Source organism: Sus scrofa, chromosome 14 (genome assembly GCF_054392235.1).
Source record: "Sus scrofa isolate SSC_HxYL_T2T_F1_AM1 chromosome 14, Sscrofa_HxYL_maternal_Yorkshire_Landrace_v2.0, whole genome shotgun sequence".
Lineage (NCBI taxonomy): Eukaryota > Metazoa > Chordata > Mammalia > Artiodactyla > Suidae > Sus > Sus scrofa.
In genome coordinates, this window is record NC_139396.1 from 156,650,478 (window position 1) to 156,666,368 (window position 15,891).

The following is a 15,891-nucleotide window of genomic DNA, read 5'->3' on the forward strand; positions in this document are numbered from 1 at the left end:
CTTGGATCCCGTGTTGCTGTGGCTATGGTGTAGGCTGGCGGCTACAGCTCCAATTCGACCCCTAGCCTGGGAACCTCCATATGCCGCGGGTGCGGCCCTAAAAGGACAAAAAGACCAACAAAAGGAAAGAAAGAAAAGAAATGCAAAGCCCAGTTGTTCGCCTGCACATGGCAAAGAGCACAAGCTCGCTGCCGCCCGGTTCGGGGGCGCTGCAGGGAAAGTGGGGGCACAGAGCCCCTCCCCCAACCTCCCTGAAAGGATCGGACTCCTTCGTCAGGCCGTCTCACTTCTCAGATTTTTATCTAAAGAAAGCAGCTCGGACGCGTGCAAAAATTCAGCGACATGCATGTTCCTTGTCATGCTGTTAAACTGAAAAGGAGGGACTGACCCAATTCCCCGTGATAATGGTTCCATAAAGCAGGTTTTTTCAGACGAGAGCAGGCTCTTCGGCCCCTGAAAGAACGCTGCAGGGTGGATTTACTGACGCACCCAGGGAAACGCGGCCAGGATGCACAAAGGGGCTGTGTTGTCCAGGCCACCTTCTCGCCGTGATGGGGAGGAGGGTGGGCCAGGAGGGTTGAGCTGATGTCCAATCCTCGTGCAGATCACAGCCCCCGGGGACCAGTTTCCACGTGAGCCCTGGGCTCCTGTGCCCTCGGCAGGCACCCAGCTGGCAGATGCCACAGCTTGGCTGGGGGCCTCGGGCAGACCCCTCAGCCTCCCTGGGCCTCATCTGAAGAAGTGAGTGATGGCCCCTGCCTGTCCCGCAGGGCCCTCTATGGCCCCCGTGAGAGAACGTGGCAGGCCAGAGCTCCCCCAGGCCAAGCACTGCCTCTGTGTGGCACCGCCCTGGAGAAGGAGGCATCCTGGGGCCTGCCCAAGCACTGGGAGCAGCTTGAACTTGACCCAGAGGTGCTTGGGGCCACCTACCCACCCACTCAGAGGGGGCAGGCCCAGCACCGCGCACAAGTGGGTCCAGTTAAACGCCTTCAAGCGCTGGCAGAGCATAAAATCAGGACAGAGAACCACGCCAGCAAGGAAGCCTGTGGCCCAGCCCTGTCATCCCCAACAGGACGAGTGGCAGGGCAGTCCCTTCTCAGGGACGAGACGGAAGAGATGTGTGGCGAAGGCAGCAGGGAGGAAAACCTGGGCACCGCCCGCCTGCCAATGCCAAGGTCACAGGCCCGTCCCCAGGGCCTTGGTCCTTTCACAGGCCGCAGTGTTTGTGTGTCACTTTGAAATAAAGACGACCACTGGCTGTCACAGCGAACAAGCTGCTGAAACAGGCTCGGCACATGGAAAATAAAGGGCGAGCTCTCTGGAGGAAGGTGGCCTGGGCCGTCGTGCATGCTCGCTCCTGACCGTGCCACGGAGGACACTGGTCTGAGGGGGTCGCTTGTCGTGGACTCTTGATTAACTGAGAGAGGAAGGGTGGGGGGCTGGGGGTCCTCTGGGAAACAGAGCTGGGATGGAGGAGAGAAGGGCGGGGCCACCGATTACACCTGAGACGCTGGCCCAGGCCGTGCTGGGGCCCCCCATGGTGCCCCCCTCCCCGGGGCCACCGTGGGGTTCCCTGAGGCCCCATTCGGCACAGGGCACAGCCCCTCTACTGCCACGCAAAACAGCCCCCGAGGCCCTCCATGTTCACCGGTCAGGACACAAACCTGACGCTGGTGGCAGAGACCCAGACACCTGCAATGGGAGGGACTCGGAGGCCCCTTCTAGCCACTGTCCTGACTGGCCTAGACCTGAGCCAGGACGGAAGGAGAACTGGGTAGGGCAACAAGAAGGAGTGGGGGCTGGCCCCACTCGGGCAAGCGTGTCGACCCCGCCCCCCGGGACGCCTCAGCAGAGGAAGCCGAGGAGTGAGGCCAGGGAGTCGGGTCCAAGCCCCCCACGTGGCCGGGCGGTCTGTCTCTTGCCGCATAGAAGCGGTGGCGTGCAAGGAATTTCCAGCGATGGCAGCATGGCTCCTGTTACAAATGATAACGTCCGGCACAAACCTGCTGTGCTCTGAATGGGTCACAGGTGATGCCGGGTCGCACAGATGTCCCCCACCCCCACCCCCCTGGGGTCCCTGCCGTGGCGCTGTCCCCACAGTGGGAAACACCTGAGCTGGTGTCATGTGAGCCGGGCCGTGAAAACCGTGTCCACCTGAACAGCCAGCGCTCCCGAGTCTGCATTCGCCCCCGGTCCTGCCCGACCTCATGGATGGGGGTGGCTGGCTTCACAGGAAATGGGACAGCATGTGTCTGGGCACTCAGCATGCTACACATCAGCCACGCCAGCAACAGGGTGCTAGGGACCCCAGTTCGCTGGAACCGTTCAGAGATATAGTCTTTGCCTTAAGTGTGCCCTGGAGAGGGCCAAGGTCAAAGCCCATTACAGACCTGGGCTCTGCCACACACAGGCATGACAGCTGCAGACGAGACACTCCAACGTCTGGGCGCTGGCCCTCCTGACAAATAAGGGGTAGACCAAGGGCACCCGGGCCACCCCCTTCTGACTCTCTAGAATAACTGGGTCCTTTTCGCTTGGCAGCGGGGCAAGGAGCTGCAAGGTTTGGTTGGTGAAGGTTGTTGCAAGCAAACCCCAGGATGCCACTGAACCCCACCCTCTGACAGTCCCCAAAGGCACCTGCTCTTTGGCTGCAAAGCCAGTGTCACTTTAGAAATGTTGCCGACTCAAAACTCAGCTGTGTCAGCCACAGCGAAAACCAAGACCCACCTGCTGAACGGCCCAGCCAGTGGCATGCCCCACCTGCGGGGGAAGGAATGTGACTGCCACAACGGGGCAGTGTGTGTCCTGCCCAGGCTCCATCCCAGGCGAGCCCATCCTGTGCCCACATCCAGGGCGCGGCCCACACCCAGGCCCGAGGCAGCCCTGTGCCCACCACGCCCTGGGGGCAGGGTCCTGCCCAGCCTCTCCTGGCAGCTCACATTCCCCAAAGCTCAGCTCCCATGGAGGGACGCTGCACGGGCCTGTCGGAGGCCTGGAGGCCTGTGTGCCCTCAGAAAGACCCGGGGAAGCTGCAGAGCTGCAAACAAGTTCAAAGGACCATGTGAACACATGGTGCCTGGGGGAAGTGGTTCCTCTGAAACACAGTCCCCCAGTGCCAAACTCTGCCCTCTCAAGGAGCAGTGCTGTCCCGTGACGGAGCTCAGGGAGAAATGTCCACGTGGCCTCAGGCTAACGGCTGGAGACCCCGGGGTCAGCATCCTAGTGCTAGAGTCTGAAAGGCCGTTTCCATCAGACCCTCCGGCCTCAGGTCTAGCCAGCCGTGTCTGCCCCCACCCCCCCGACTCCCCAAGGCTTTGCAGCCGGGAGCGGTGGCCCCTTCTTCTGCATAGCCCTCCTGTGCCCTCTTTCTTGGGGTCCAGGGGGAGGCCCCCAGCCGGGCCCTGGGGGCCGAGATGAAAATCCCTGCCTTCTGGGGCTCGGCTCTGGTGGAAATCTGTGCCGCCCTCACTGCAGACAGAGGCCCACGACCTGGGCGGTGAGGGCTCCGAGGGCCAGGCTGGCTCCTCTCCACACCCAGTCCCGATGCCCACACTGCGAGAAGCCGAGAGGACCCAGCCCTCACCAGCGAGGGCACCTCTGCCCTGAGCTGCAAGCAACTCAACAGACTGAGCCCCATCTTCTCTGACCACCACCCATCCTGCTGCGCCTCGAGCCATCGGCTCCGTCCCTTCCCCAAGTGCCAGGGCTCCCGATGCCAGCCTAGGGCAGCCGCGCACGGCCAAGGCAAGGCAGGCTGTGGGGATGCCGTGGCTGAGAGCAGGCAGTGGCCGCCCCCTTTCCCTTGGTCATCTTACTAAGGCGGACAGGCTGTGTTCCTCGCTCGGTCCAGTCTTCCTGGGCCCGGGTGGAGGCCTGTGGGACACCGGTCTGAAGTCAGGGGAGCCGGGCCCAAGTCTGGCCTCTCCACTGCCAGAGTCGGGGCTTATGTGGGAAATGGAACAGTCGTCGCCGGCCTGGCTGCTCCCTGGGCCATGGCAAGGGTCCCACAATCAAAGGGCTGCTGGGGCGCTCCCCGCAGAAACCCGTTCCCGGCACCTGAGTGCTCCCCTCCCCCAGGTGTGGCTGATCCGGGTTCTGGAGCTGCCCGGGCCTGCGGGGAGCAAACCCCAATGCTCTTCCCACTGTGGGTCCCCGGGATGGGACTGGGGGCTTCTTCTCCACCCTGTCTGCTCCCCTCACTTACTACAGGATTCTCCCAAGGGCCTCCCAGCGTCTGGGCCAGATCCCCCTCTCTGGCTCCGCTTCCAAGGAGCCGACCTCACACGGGCGGTGAAAGCACCTGCTGTCAGCTGCTCACAGTCCAGCTGCTTCTGCCAGAACAGGAGCACCAGGTGCTGGTCGGAGGCTGGCCTGTCCGAACCAGCCTGCCTTGTGCTCACTGGGGAGCAGCGGTTGCTGGGGACTTGTCCTTGGTCAGGCCGCGTCCTGGTCATCTTGGTGCCCAGATGAAACTTCCTCTCAGCGTCAGACTGGGACAGATGACGTCTCCGCGAGCACGTGTGTGTTTCCCCTGGTCAGACACCCAGGCCTCCCACTTCCCTCTGCCGGCGCCAGCACCAGCCTTCAAGGCTGGCACATCTGCTCTTCCTCTTTCTAACCCCATCTCTCTCTGTGTCATCCAACTTTATGGATCTCGCTGTGTTACAGATTTTTAGGGAACTACCTTAAACCCCTCTAGAAGGAGGGGTGTCCTCAGGCCCAACCGGCCCGTCAGGACCACCAGGCCAGGTCCCCACCACGTCCTGGAGGCTTGCAGCCCCTGTGCTGCAAGCTGCTCGGCTTAGAGCTCTGGCTAAGCGGAGGCATTTCCTCCCCAAACAGACGCCTTCACGAGCGCAGAATTCTCCAAGAATCAAGAAAGCACCAGGCCAGGAGAATGGCCAGCGGCCTGGAAATTTTCTAAGTCTCATTTATGCTGGAAGCTGGCACAGACACAACCGAGGCAGAGAGGCATGTGGTTTCCTGGGCTGGTGGTTTTTTTTTTTTTTTTTTTTTTAAACTATCTCAGAAGAGAGAAAAAGGCACTAGCATATTTTGGGCCTATCTTTAATCCATCTTTGGTAAATCTGAATTCTGCATGAAGGCTGGACTGTCTCTCACAGGAAGCCCCGGGCCCCGAGGGGTCAGGCGGTAGTGCTGCCCCGGGTCAGGGCTGTGGCTCTGGTGTCGGGCAGGTGCTGGAGGAGGCCAAGGGCAGTGGCTGTGGCCTGCCCGGTGTGAGGGGTGCCCTCCGGCCCTGCTCAGGCCGGGCCCTCACTCCAGGCCTCTTATGACCAAGTGCAGGCCGCAGCCCAGCTCTGCTTCCTGCTCCGTCAGGCCTGCATGGAGGCCCAGCCCCCTTCTGGGACGTGCCTACCTTTGGCCCCCCAGGAGGCAGCCCTTGTGAGCCTGGACTGCTTCCCTCCGCTCAGGGGTCAAGGGAAAGGCAGGCGGTGCACCCCAGAGGGGGACAGGGACAGAGAAGCCAGTGGCCTGAAGTCAGGAAATGCATTTGCCTCGAGGGAGCCTCTGGGGCCCAGTGAGGCCCACTGATTGGGCCCTGGACACTCCAAGCTGTTCCCAGACCACAAGTTCTAGAACCAAATGGCCCGGGGAGGGCAGGGTGGAGCTGAGGGGTGGGGGCAGCACTGGCAGCTGCTGGGAAGCCCCTGCCTTCCGGTGCCATGTCCCCAGCTCACTTCTGCCGAGGCCACGGATGCTCCCTGAGCACCCAGCCACCTGGCGGGCTCCTTCTCTCATCCCCCAGAGCCCCGCTTTGCGACGTCCCCTGCAGAAGCCAGCCCCAGCCCACCTGGACCCTGTTGGACCCCCACGGCCCTGACCCCCAGCAGCTCACAGAAGGTGCTAGTGCAGCCTGGGGAGAAGAGAAGGAGGAACCCGCCCAGCCGGCCCCAGGGGCTCAGCCTGCGCATCGGCGCAGCCCTGAGGTCCCGGGGCGCTGTGGGCACATCCTCTGAATGGTGGCCGAGCCCGTGATCCAGTCCCCTTCTGCCTGCGCCACACGGGCCACGTTGTGGCAAACGTTATTTCTGCACCAGGCCCCCGGGGGGCAGGTGGCCTGCCTGAACTCAGAAGGTGTGGAAGCCGACGCCAAAGGGCCTCCCGGCACACTCACAACTGGAAAACAAACACTGTTTCTGCGGTGTGTGTTCCGGCCAGCACACACTCAGGACAGGACTTGTGTAACCACCTCGCTCTCAGCTTGGGGTGAAGAGAATTCTTTGCATGACAAAAGTCGAGGACAATTTCCAAAGCACACAGGGCTCCGGCGGGGGGCCAAGGCTAAGGTGCTGCCAAGACACATGGGGAGTCTGGGGGCAGCTCCTGAGGGTGGGGGGCGGGGGGCACTGAAGTGGGTCTGAGGCCCCAGAGGGCATGGTAGACACTGGTTTTTGTTCAGCTGCCTGGAGCTGGGGGCCTCGAGGGCCACGTCAGGGCACAGGGAGACAGGCCTGCAGGGCCCTCGAGGTCCCCCCCACCCCCAGCAGCCCACATCTCTGTTGTGATATTGGTTTCAGAGAAAGCGGATGCTTTTTGGAAAAAACGAGCAAACTGCCTTACTGTGCAGATGGGCAGACTGAGGCCAAGAGGCGGGTGAGGCAGGCCCCAAATCGCACAGCTGGGAAGCTCCCATCGTGGCGCAGCAATAACGAACCCGACTAGCATCCATGAGGATGTGGGTTCAATCCCTGGCCTCACTCAGTGGGTTAGGAATCCAGCATTGCCATGAGCTGTGGTGTAGGTTACAGATTTGGCTCGGATCCCGAGTTGCTGGGGCTGTGGTGTAGGCTAGCAGCTGCAGTTCCGATTTGACCCCCAGCCTGGGAACTTCCATATGCTGCAAGAGTGGCCCTAAAAAGCAAAAAAAAAAAAAAAAAAAAGATAAATCGCACAGCCTGGTTGATGTGCAACCAGACCTCTTGACTTCCTGGCTGAGTTCAGGAGAACATTCGATCCTTGGGCAGGATGGCGGCCTAGAAAAGACTGGACAAGCCTGGGCTGGAATCCCAGCTCTGGTGTACCCTCTGGGGCCCTTGGCAAATCATGAAACCTCTGAGTCTCAATTTCTCGTTTGTACAACAAAGCTAATAATAATAAGAGCCCCAAACAAAGTCACAGGATTGTTTGGAGAGTTCACTTTGTGGAGACCTCGCGGGAGGCCAAGGAGGTGCTTGGCAAACCCGAGCTCCCTCCACCCTGCTGTGCTCAGGCTCAGAGGGCATGCTCGTGGCTCTCTGGGGACACTGCACAGCCAGAGGGTCAGGGGGCTCGGCTTTGGGGACAGAATCTATGCCAAGATGGTCAAACCCACGGCCCTTTTTAACCAAGACCTGCTTTCAGGAGCAAGGAGACATGGCAGCTGCATGAAAAGTGAAAGCTCATGGAATAAAAATACCAGCATCTGCCAAACCGATTGGAAGAAAACCGTATAGAACACAAACGTGGGTCTGAACAAACAGAAAGATAACCGTGCTGAGAACGGGAAGATTCGACCTCAAAATGGTGTGAATTCTCCCCACGTGAACTGGTAAATCTAACTCGATCCCAATCTGTAACATCAACCCCCGCCCCCAATCTGACGACAAGCCAATTCTCGAGTGTTTCATGGAAAAATAAACAGCTGAAAAAAATCAGGAATGTCTACGGCCATACCCCACCCTGAACGTGCCGGGATCGTGTCTGAACTCGGAAGCTCAGCAGGGTCGGGCCTGGTTAGGACTTGGATGGGAGAAGAATCAGGAAGCCGCAGTGAAGAGCAATGAGGAGACTGGTCCCACCAGATGGTAAAACCCACGACGGAGCATCAATACTCAGGAGCGAACTCACATGGACAAACACTGGAAAGGGCTGAAGCTATTTGTGGATGCGGATGAGAGGTGATTTTTTTCGTTTTGTTTTTCAGGCATGTCTATAGTGTCTAGGTTTTATTTATTGTGAAGCTAATAATAAAGTAAGAAATAATTTGGCGTGCACTACATGAGGACACACGGAGACTAATGAAAGAGAAAGAGGATGCCGTGAAATAGCCCCAGTTCAGTACACGATAAAAGGGGAATCTCACAGCAGCGAGAAAAAGAATTTCAATAGCCAGTATTGATACACATATTAAAGAGGAAAAAAAACGTTGGCTCCATGTTCATACCGTGTACAGGATAAATTCTACTTAGACCAAGTATTGCCATATAAAAGCATAAAAACACTAGAAAGAAACACAGGAGGATTTCTTTACAGTCTTAGGATAGAAAGGCCTTTCTAACATCCAAAATCCAGAGCCAGAAAAGAAAGAATTAATAAATGTGATAAAAAACATACACATGCTGGGAAATGCCCAAAGCACTGGTGGGAGTGTAAGACCGTGCAGTCGCTGTGGCACAGAGACTGGCAGTATCTCAAAATGTTAAACACAGGCTTACCACAGGACCTGGCAATGCCACCCCTCGGTATACACCCAAGAGAAATGAAAACATGTGCCCATGCAAAAAAACCGTGTGTGCATCAGTGCTCGTGGCGGGATTATTCACAATATCCCCAAAGAGGAAACAACCCAAATAGCCGTCAATCGGCAAACGGATGAAGAAAAGGTGGCACCTCTGCACAACGGAATATTTTCAGCCACGAAAAGGAAAGAAGTCCTGATACACGCTGCGATGTGGACGAACTCCGAAAACATTATGCTGCTCAGCGAAAGGAGCCAGTCGACAGGCGACCACGTACCGTATGACTCCCTTTACACCAAATACCCAGAACAGGCAGATCCAGAGAGGCAGAAAGAAGAGGAGTGGTTGCCTGGGGCTGGGGATGGCTGAGGGCGAAGAGTGACTGCCAGTGGGGATGAGGTTTCTTTTGGGAATGATGGAAATATTCTAAAATTGATTGCGGTGATAGTTGCACAATTCTGCGAATATACTGACAACCGCTAAAATTGTTGGCTTAAAATTGGGTGCGTTGTATAGCATGTGAATGCTGTATCTCCGTGAGGTTCTTAAACAACGCCAGAAGCGAAGTCGAAAGGTAAAGAACAAATCAGAGGTGAGTATTTGCAACTTGTATCACCAGCAACAACTAATCCCTGTAATGTGTGATTGAGAAAAAGATCAACAACTGGATTTTTTTCCAAAGGGCAAAAGGAATGCAGCAGAGGACGTACGAGTGACCTTTAACTCTACAAAGAGATGCTCGACAGATTAGAAAAATGCAAACTAAAATGACACTGAGAAACCATTTTTTCACCTATACGATTGGCAAAATCCACATCCTTGACCAGAGTCTGTTGAGGCGTCGGTGGGGAACGGGCCACCTGCAGCAGCCCGTGGGGTACGCGGCTTCCGCAGCCCCATCACCTGGGCAACATCCTCCCAGACGACCAACGCACACGACCTGCAGCCCAGTGACCCTAGAGGGGGGCTGTGTCCACAGAGGATACACCTGCGTGTCTGAGAGGACGAGGGAGCAGCGCAGTGCACAGCTGAGAAGAACTGCCTCCTGGGCTCAGGGGTCTGCAGCCAGGGCCTGGGAAAGAAAGCGGGGCACGTCCCTGCAAGGGACCCTCCTGTGGCGGAAAAAAAAGGCAGCAACAGCTCAGCTCTGCACAGAAGCACCCCAGGGTCTATCGCTGAAGAAAGCAAGGTGCAAGAGTTCCCACTGTGGCTCAGTGGGTTACCAACCCGACTAGCATCCATGAGGATGCGGGTTCGATCCCTGGCCTCGATGAGTGGTTTAAGGATCTGGCATTGCCGTGGCTGTGGTGTAGACCAGCAGCTGCAGCTCCGACTTGATCCCTAGCCTGGGAACTTTCACATCCCGAGGATGAGGCCCTAAAAAGCAAAAAAAAAAAAAAAAAAAAGGCAAAGTGCAGAAAGCTAGGTAGTAGCATGCTGCTATCTTTTGGACAAGAAAGGCGGATAACGAGTACATTTTTATTTGCTTATATTTGCATAAAGGAATTCTAGAAGGTCCACAAGAAACCAATAAACGTGAGGGCACAGTGTATGGGCAGGGTGGGGGCAAGACTTTCTCCCGTGTGTCGTTTTAATTTTGGAACATGCTAATGTGCTGTCAAAATATAAGCACGTGTGCTGACCTGACGAGGAAGGACACACTGAGTCAGGAATGAAGAAAAGCATGACTCGCAGGCCAGAAAAGGCTGAGTCAAGTGGTCACTTAGATTCTCAGTTTTAAAAAGAGGCCCCCTTATCCATCTCCACGTTCAATCATTTGAATGTTCCTCCCCCAAAGTTCTTTTCGACTTTCCTTTGGGCAGGAACGAGGCGCGTGTGTTTTACGAAATGGCTCTTTGCAAAATTGTGCAGACAACCCCCGCCCCCACCGAGTGCCTGCACTTAATAATCACCAAATTAAATCTGAGTTTCACACAAGCCCAAGACGTGAAAGCATCAGGAGGGGCCACACATGTGCCAGACATCTGCACGTGGGCGGTGGGCCTGTGGGCCTTCTCCCCGGGCAGGGCAGGGCCCTCACAGACGCAGGCTGGGGGCGGTGGGGGGGGCTGGAAAACATCTCCCCATTTAGAGGTTCGCAGGGCTCCCTGCCCGCCTGGCAGGGGCCTGCCTGGGGCTCCCCGCTCTGTGGGAGAACACGGCCAGGCTCTGTGAATGACCCAAGCCAGGGCTGGGGCCACTTTGTGCCCAAACCTCCAGCTTTCCCCAAACAAGGCCCGTCCCTTGGACGGCACCAGTCTCGTCCAAATGGGCCAGTGCTGGCTGTTCAGGGCAGCTGCCCGACCCCACCCCAAGGCCGGGCAAGAAGAAGGCTGCCTGATGGCCAGAAACGGCCTGGGGGGAGTGGTCCCCTGGGGTCTGCGAGGGCCCCGGTGCCCAGGGAGCCTCAGACACACGTGGAACACGGACACTGGGGCCAGGCGCTGGCAGTTCTGGGGCGTGTGAACGCGGTGCCCCCATTTCCACCTGTCACCGTACTTCTACACCTGGCGAATAGATGAGACGCAGAGATTAAGTTCAAAGTGTCAGATTCAGCTGGATTTCCTTTCTGTTTGGTGGGAGGAGGGGGGATCGCGTCTCTGCTCCCCAACAATAAAACCTAAATCATAAAGGAGGGCAGGCCAGCACTGCGGAAGCACAACTGACTGATTTATCTGCTCCAACGGGCCTCAGCCCGGAAAACGCCAGAAGCAAACAGACCCCACGCCCCTTACAGACGGCCCCTGTCCATCGACAAAGGCCCCTCCCTCTAGGAAGGACCCCCAGGTGCCCTGACCTCGCTCCCACCCTCTCGGCTCTGGTTCCACTTTTTCCAAGCTCTGTACCTCCGGGCCTGTGTCCCCTGACTTCAGGGAGGACAGTGTTCGAGCAGGGCCCAGAGGCCACCTGCGTAGCTGGGATCCATCCCTCGTCACTGGCTCCTGTATCTATAGTGACATCGCTGGCACTGGACGAGTGAGCTTCACAGCACTGGCCACTTCGCACGGATCCCCAGCTGACCTGTCCATACCTGAGCGCCCGGAGAGGAAAAGGAAAGGCATGTCCCCCATCTGGAACCTCAGCCACCTCCCAAGGCCAAATAAAACTTGCCAGAATCCGGCTGAACTCCAGGCAAACCCAAGGCCGAGAGCCTACGCCAACCATCTTCAGACCATCCCAGCACCTCAACTCCTGGGAGCCAGTACCCTGGCTGCGCCCAGACGCACCGCTGCCCCCGTGCTCCATGCCTGTGGCCTGGGAGGCCAGGCCTGGGGAACAAGGAGGGGCTGGTGGCCCCAAGGAAGGGGAGGGGGCCTCTCCCCATTGACTGGACCACTCACAGGGCACCCTGATCTGCCCAGGTCCCCAGAGAGGGACACAGTGAGGCCCCAGATGGCCAGCACATTGATTCTGGGGGTCAGTGGAGGGGTAACCCTGCCAAATCCAGAGGGGGCCCTCATTGGCTACAAAGCCGGCCATGTCACAAGCCACAAGCCCCACTCCTGTTATCTGTGACTGGGTCCAAGGTCAGGAGTCCCAGGGCGATGGCTCTCCCTAGGGAGGCACTGTGCCCATGTGGGAGAGTCAGCCCTGGCTGGGGCGTCACAAACAGGGTTCATGCGCAGCTCCAGGTCCTTGGCAAACCCTGTTCCCCTTGAGGCTGCCATCTGTCCTCTGTTCTGGGACACGCGGGTCCCCGAGGACCTCGAAGCAGCCTGCAGAAGGTGGGAGAGAGCAGGCAAGTCCCAAGGGCAGTGGGGTGCCCAGGACCCCTCTGACAGGGTGTGGGCACCTGGCTCCACATGCCATGCACCGGGCGTGTCCTGGGAAAGTCCTGGGCCCACATACACAACCAGAGTCGTTGGTCCTTGGAGCCTGGCTGTCCCGTCCTGCCTCACCTGCGGCACCCCCACCCCCGGCCCACTCAGGCTCCCTGGAGGCACTTAGCTCTCCTGGGGCGGGGGGCCTCCCTCAGCCAGGATCACCCTCTCAATAAACCTCTCTCCCTTCACGGCCCAGTTAACAGGCTCTCCCCTGCCCCCAGCAAGCCCTCGTGGAGCCTCCCTGTCCTGCACCCCCGGAGGGCCTGGCCAAAGAACACCTCCGCTCGCTTCATCCTTGATGCCTGGAGGAACGGGGTCGGGCGGCTGAATGATGCTCCATCTGGAGTGGACTCCTGCCTCGGCCCCCATGACCGGTGTTCCCTTGGGTCCTCATGGGACCTGCGTTTCTCTCTCCCCATCTGCAAAATGGAGAAATAAAACTGCCCTTGTGGGGCTGCATCGCGGCTGGAAAGGGGTTGCTCTGGAGGCTTTGCACACGGCTTCGCGGGCTCCAGCCGCACCGAGATGGAGGCAGAGGGCTGGCTGCCGCGAGCAGCCCAGGCAGAAGCAGCGGAGGGGGAGCCCTTGCCCCCGCAGCTGTCCCACCCGAAAGTGACTTGAGAGAGCAGAAATCCCAGGCACGCCGGGGCGGAGAGTGGCTGCGCTGGACAGCAGAGCCCGTCGGGGGCGAGGAAAGGCAGCGGTCCAGCTGGGCTTGGCCAGCATGTCCCAGCGTGCCCGGGCAGGGCAGGTGGCCACAGACGTGCCCGCTGGCGGCGGGTTCGGCAGGACATTCCCAGGCACATTCCGCCCCCGTGGGCTCGGCTGTGCCTCCCTCAGAGCCAGAGCAGGGGGCAGGGACACGGCGTGGGGCCCTGGCGCTCCTGAGCCCCAGAGGCCCCGTTAGAGGCCGCGCCTCCTGGCTTCATCTCACCCAGAGGCGGGCGAGATACTGACTTAGCTACCGGGCAGGGTGTGGGGACTCGCCCCAGGTTCTTGCCCACAAGACACTATTCTGGGGTGGCCTGTCCTCTCACCCGGGTAAGTCACGTCTCTCCAACCAAATCCGTCGTTGCAGTGAGCAGGGCCCGCGTCTCAGGGAGCCTAGGAGGGGGCCAGGAGCCGTGGCTTGGAGTCCCAGCTCTGCTTCATGCTCTGGGGTGGCCTGAGGTCTCATCCTCTCGGAGCCCGGGGCGCTGAGCTGCAGTGAGGGGACCATGGGAGCCAGAGAGGGTGCAAAGATCTGGGAGCCTGTGCGGTGCTCCCCGGACCTCCCTGGGTGCTTGTGGCCACCAGCCCAAGACTCCCCAGGCTTTGCTGCCCTGTCGGGGACCCCGAGTGCAGGCCGGGCTGAGGGGTGGGAGCATGCGCCCAGGCTTCTCCACCAGGACCAGGCCAAGCCCAGCCCAGCAGGAGGTCCAGATTCCGGGCCAGGAGCAGGCACCCAGGAGACGTTTCGTGAAGGACTGGAGATGCCAAGAAGGCTGCTGAGGGCGAGGCCTGAGCGCACAGGTGTGGCCTGGAGTAGGCTCTGTGCCACCAGATGCAGGACTGGAGTGTCGGCTGCTCTGAGTGACTCTGGGCAAGTCATGTCCACTCAGAGCCGTGACGGAATCACGCAGCCGACCTCGCGAGTGAGCGTGGGGAAGACCCCGCTCCAGGCCACGAGGCGCCAGCAGAACACGTGTCCCACGTGGAGGCCTGACCGCGGGCTCCGGAAGGGTTGGCCAGGGTGGGTCCCTGGTTCTTTGACTTTCCCAGGGACACACCTCAACAGAACTGCGAATTTCCTGATAGGCTTATTTTTTCCCTTTTGTTCATTACTGTTTAAATGCTTGGCAGGATGTGGAAACACTGCACCAGCATCTCGAGGCATCCAGAAGCCTGTGTGGTCCAAGTTAATGTACCGGGGGTGGGGGCAGGGCCCCCACCATCTCATCAGCTAATCCAGGGAAGCCACTCTGCCAGCATCTCCACTCCATGCAGAGACCAAGGCTGAACCCGCGGAGTGCCACGGGTGGTGGCGGGCCAGGCTCGGCCGACGTCCTTACCTGTCCTTACCTGTCGCTCTGCACTCACTGCTGTCAGAAACGCCCCAATCCAGCCTAATTTCCACCCCCTCCAGGCACCCCAGCGAGTCTCATCTACTACTTTTTAAACCTCCCAACGACAACAGCCAACAGCCCTTCTGACAAGGAGGGCTCCAAGACGGCCCCAAGGAAGACGCTAAATCACTCTTAAACCCAGACGTCTCTCCCCATAAAGAAGATCGCCCCCTGAGGTTGAGCTACCGTAATTTCCACCCGTCATCCCCCGGAATCAGAATCTTGTTCCAGGAACAGTCAGGGCATTTCTGGGGATTCGTTCTCACGTCTCAGCAGCTGCGGAGCCTTGGACCTACTAAACATTTTCCCTGAGCTTGCTGGGGTGAACCCTCACAACACCCCCTAAGTGGGGACGGGAGGCACTATGGTCCCCGAAGGTTCGGGAACTGGCCAAGGCCACACAGGGAGTAAACGGGGAGGGTCTGAACCCTGACAGTCTGACTCTGGGACCAAGGACCCGAGTGCAGGAAGGACAGAAAGGAGGAAGGGGCGGGGCCTCCCCGGGGCAGAACCCAGCGAGGAAACAGCCCTGCAGGAGGCCGGGGGGAGGCTGCGCCCAGGCTGACCCCATGTGGGGCCAGGCCCTCAGCCAGATGGGAGGAAGGGCCAAAGGCCGTGAGTATACACTTTCCCCTGGAGTCACCCCCAGGTGATGGATGATGTGTCAGGGGAGATGCTGAAAGCGCCAAGAAGGCAAATCAACAAGACAAAACGAGAGAAGCCAGCCAGCGCCTGGTGACAAAGTCAGGATGCCCACAGAATCCCCGGCGTCTTCCCGAGGGTCCCGGCTTAGCCCTCACTCCCTTCTTCCCCTTAGACGTAAGTTCACGCACGTGGGTGTGCACGCCTGCTTCACATGCACACACGGCCCCACCGTCTTGCAATTACTTCAAGATGCTGCAGTTCCTACGATGATGATCACGTGGTCAATCTGACCCTGACCCCTTCGTGGCTGTGCTGGTCCTGTGAGGTGAGCTGTGATGCAGCAGCAAGGGCAGCTGCCGGGCCTGGGCCCCAGCCTCAGACCATCCCTGGCTGAGCCCAAGTCAGGAAATAAGCCTGCTTCTCTCTTGTACAAATGTCTGAGGATTTGGAAAAAGCTCAGAACCCGTGGGAATGTCTCTCGCTTTCCACCTGCAAGTGGTTGCCACCAAAAGAAGCCAGCAGACACCGTGTCACCAGCTGAAGCCTGGGTTCACTCAGAAAGGGGGCCCGGGGCCCCAGGAACCTCGGGAGATGAGGTTCGAAAATCCCTTCGGGTGCCGCCACCATGGCCTTAAGGGAAAAGCAGTCCTAGGGCCAGCCCGCCCCCAGCAGGCTGAGTCCCTGCCCCTGGACCACAGAAAAGCATCCCTTCTCCACCCTGTACCTTCCAGGCAGAGAGGTGGCTCATTAAGAAAACAAGAGCTGATGCACTACTTACAATAGCCAAGACATGAAACAACCTAAATGTCCATCGACAGAGGAGTGGGTCAAGAAGATGTGTCCATAAACACAATGGAC

At 58.8% G+C, this 15,891-nt stretch overlaps 1 protein-coding gene across 5 annotated transcripts in view; it reads right to left on the reverse strand.

The window, feature by feature from the left end:
* FAM53B (family with sequence similarity 53 member B) overlaps nt 1-15,891 on the reverse strand; it is a 117,996-nt gene that overhangs the window by 4,609 nt on the left and 97,496 nt on the right. The gene's annotated exons all lie outside the window — the stretch shown is intronic.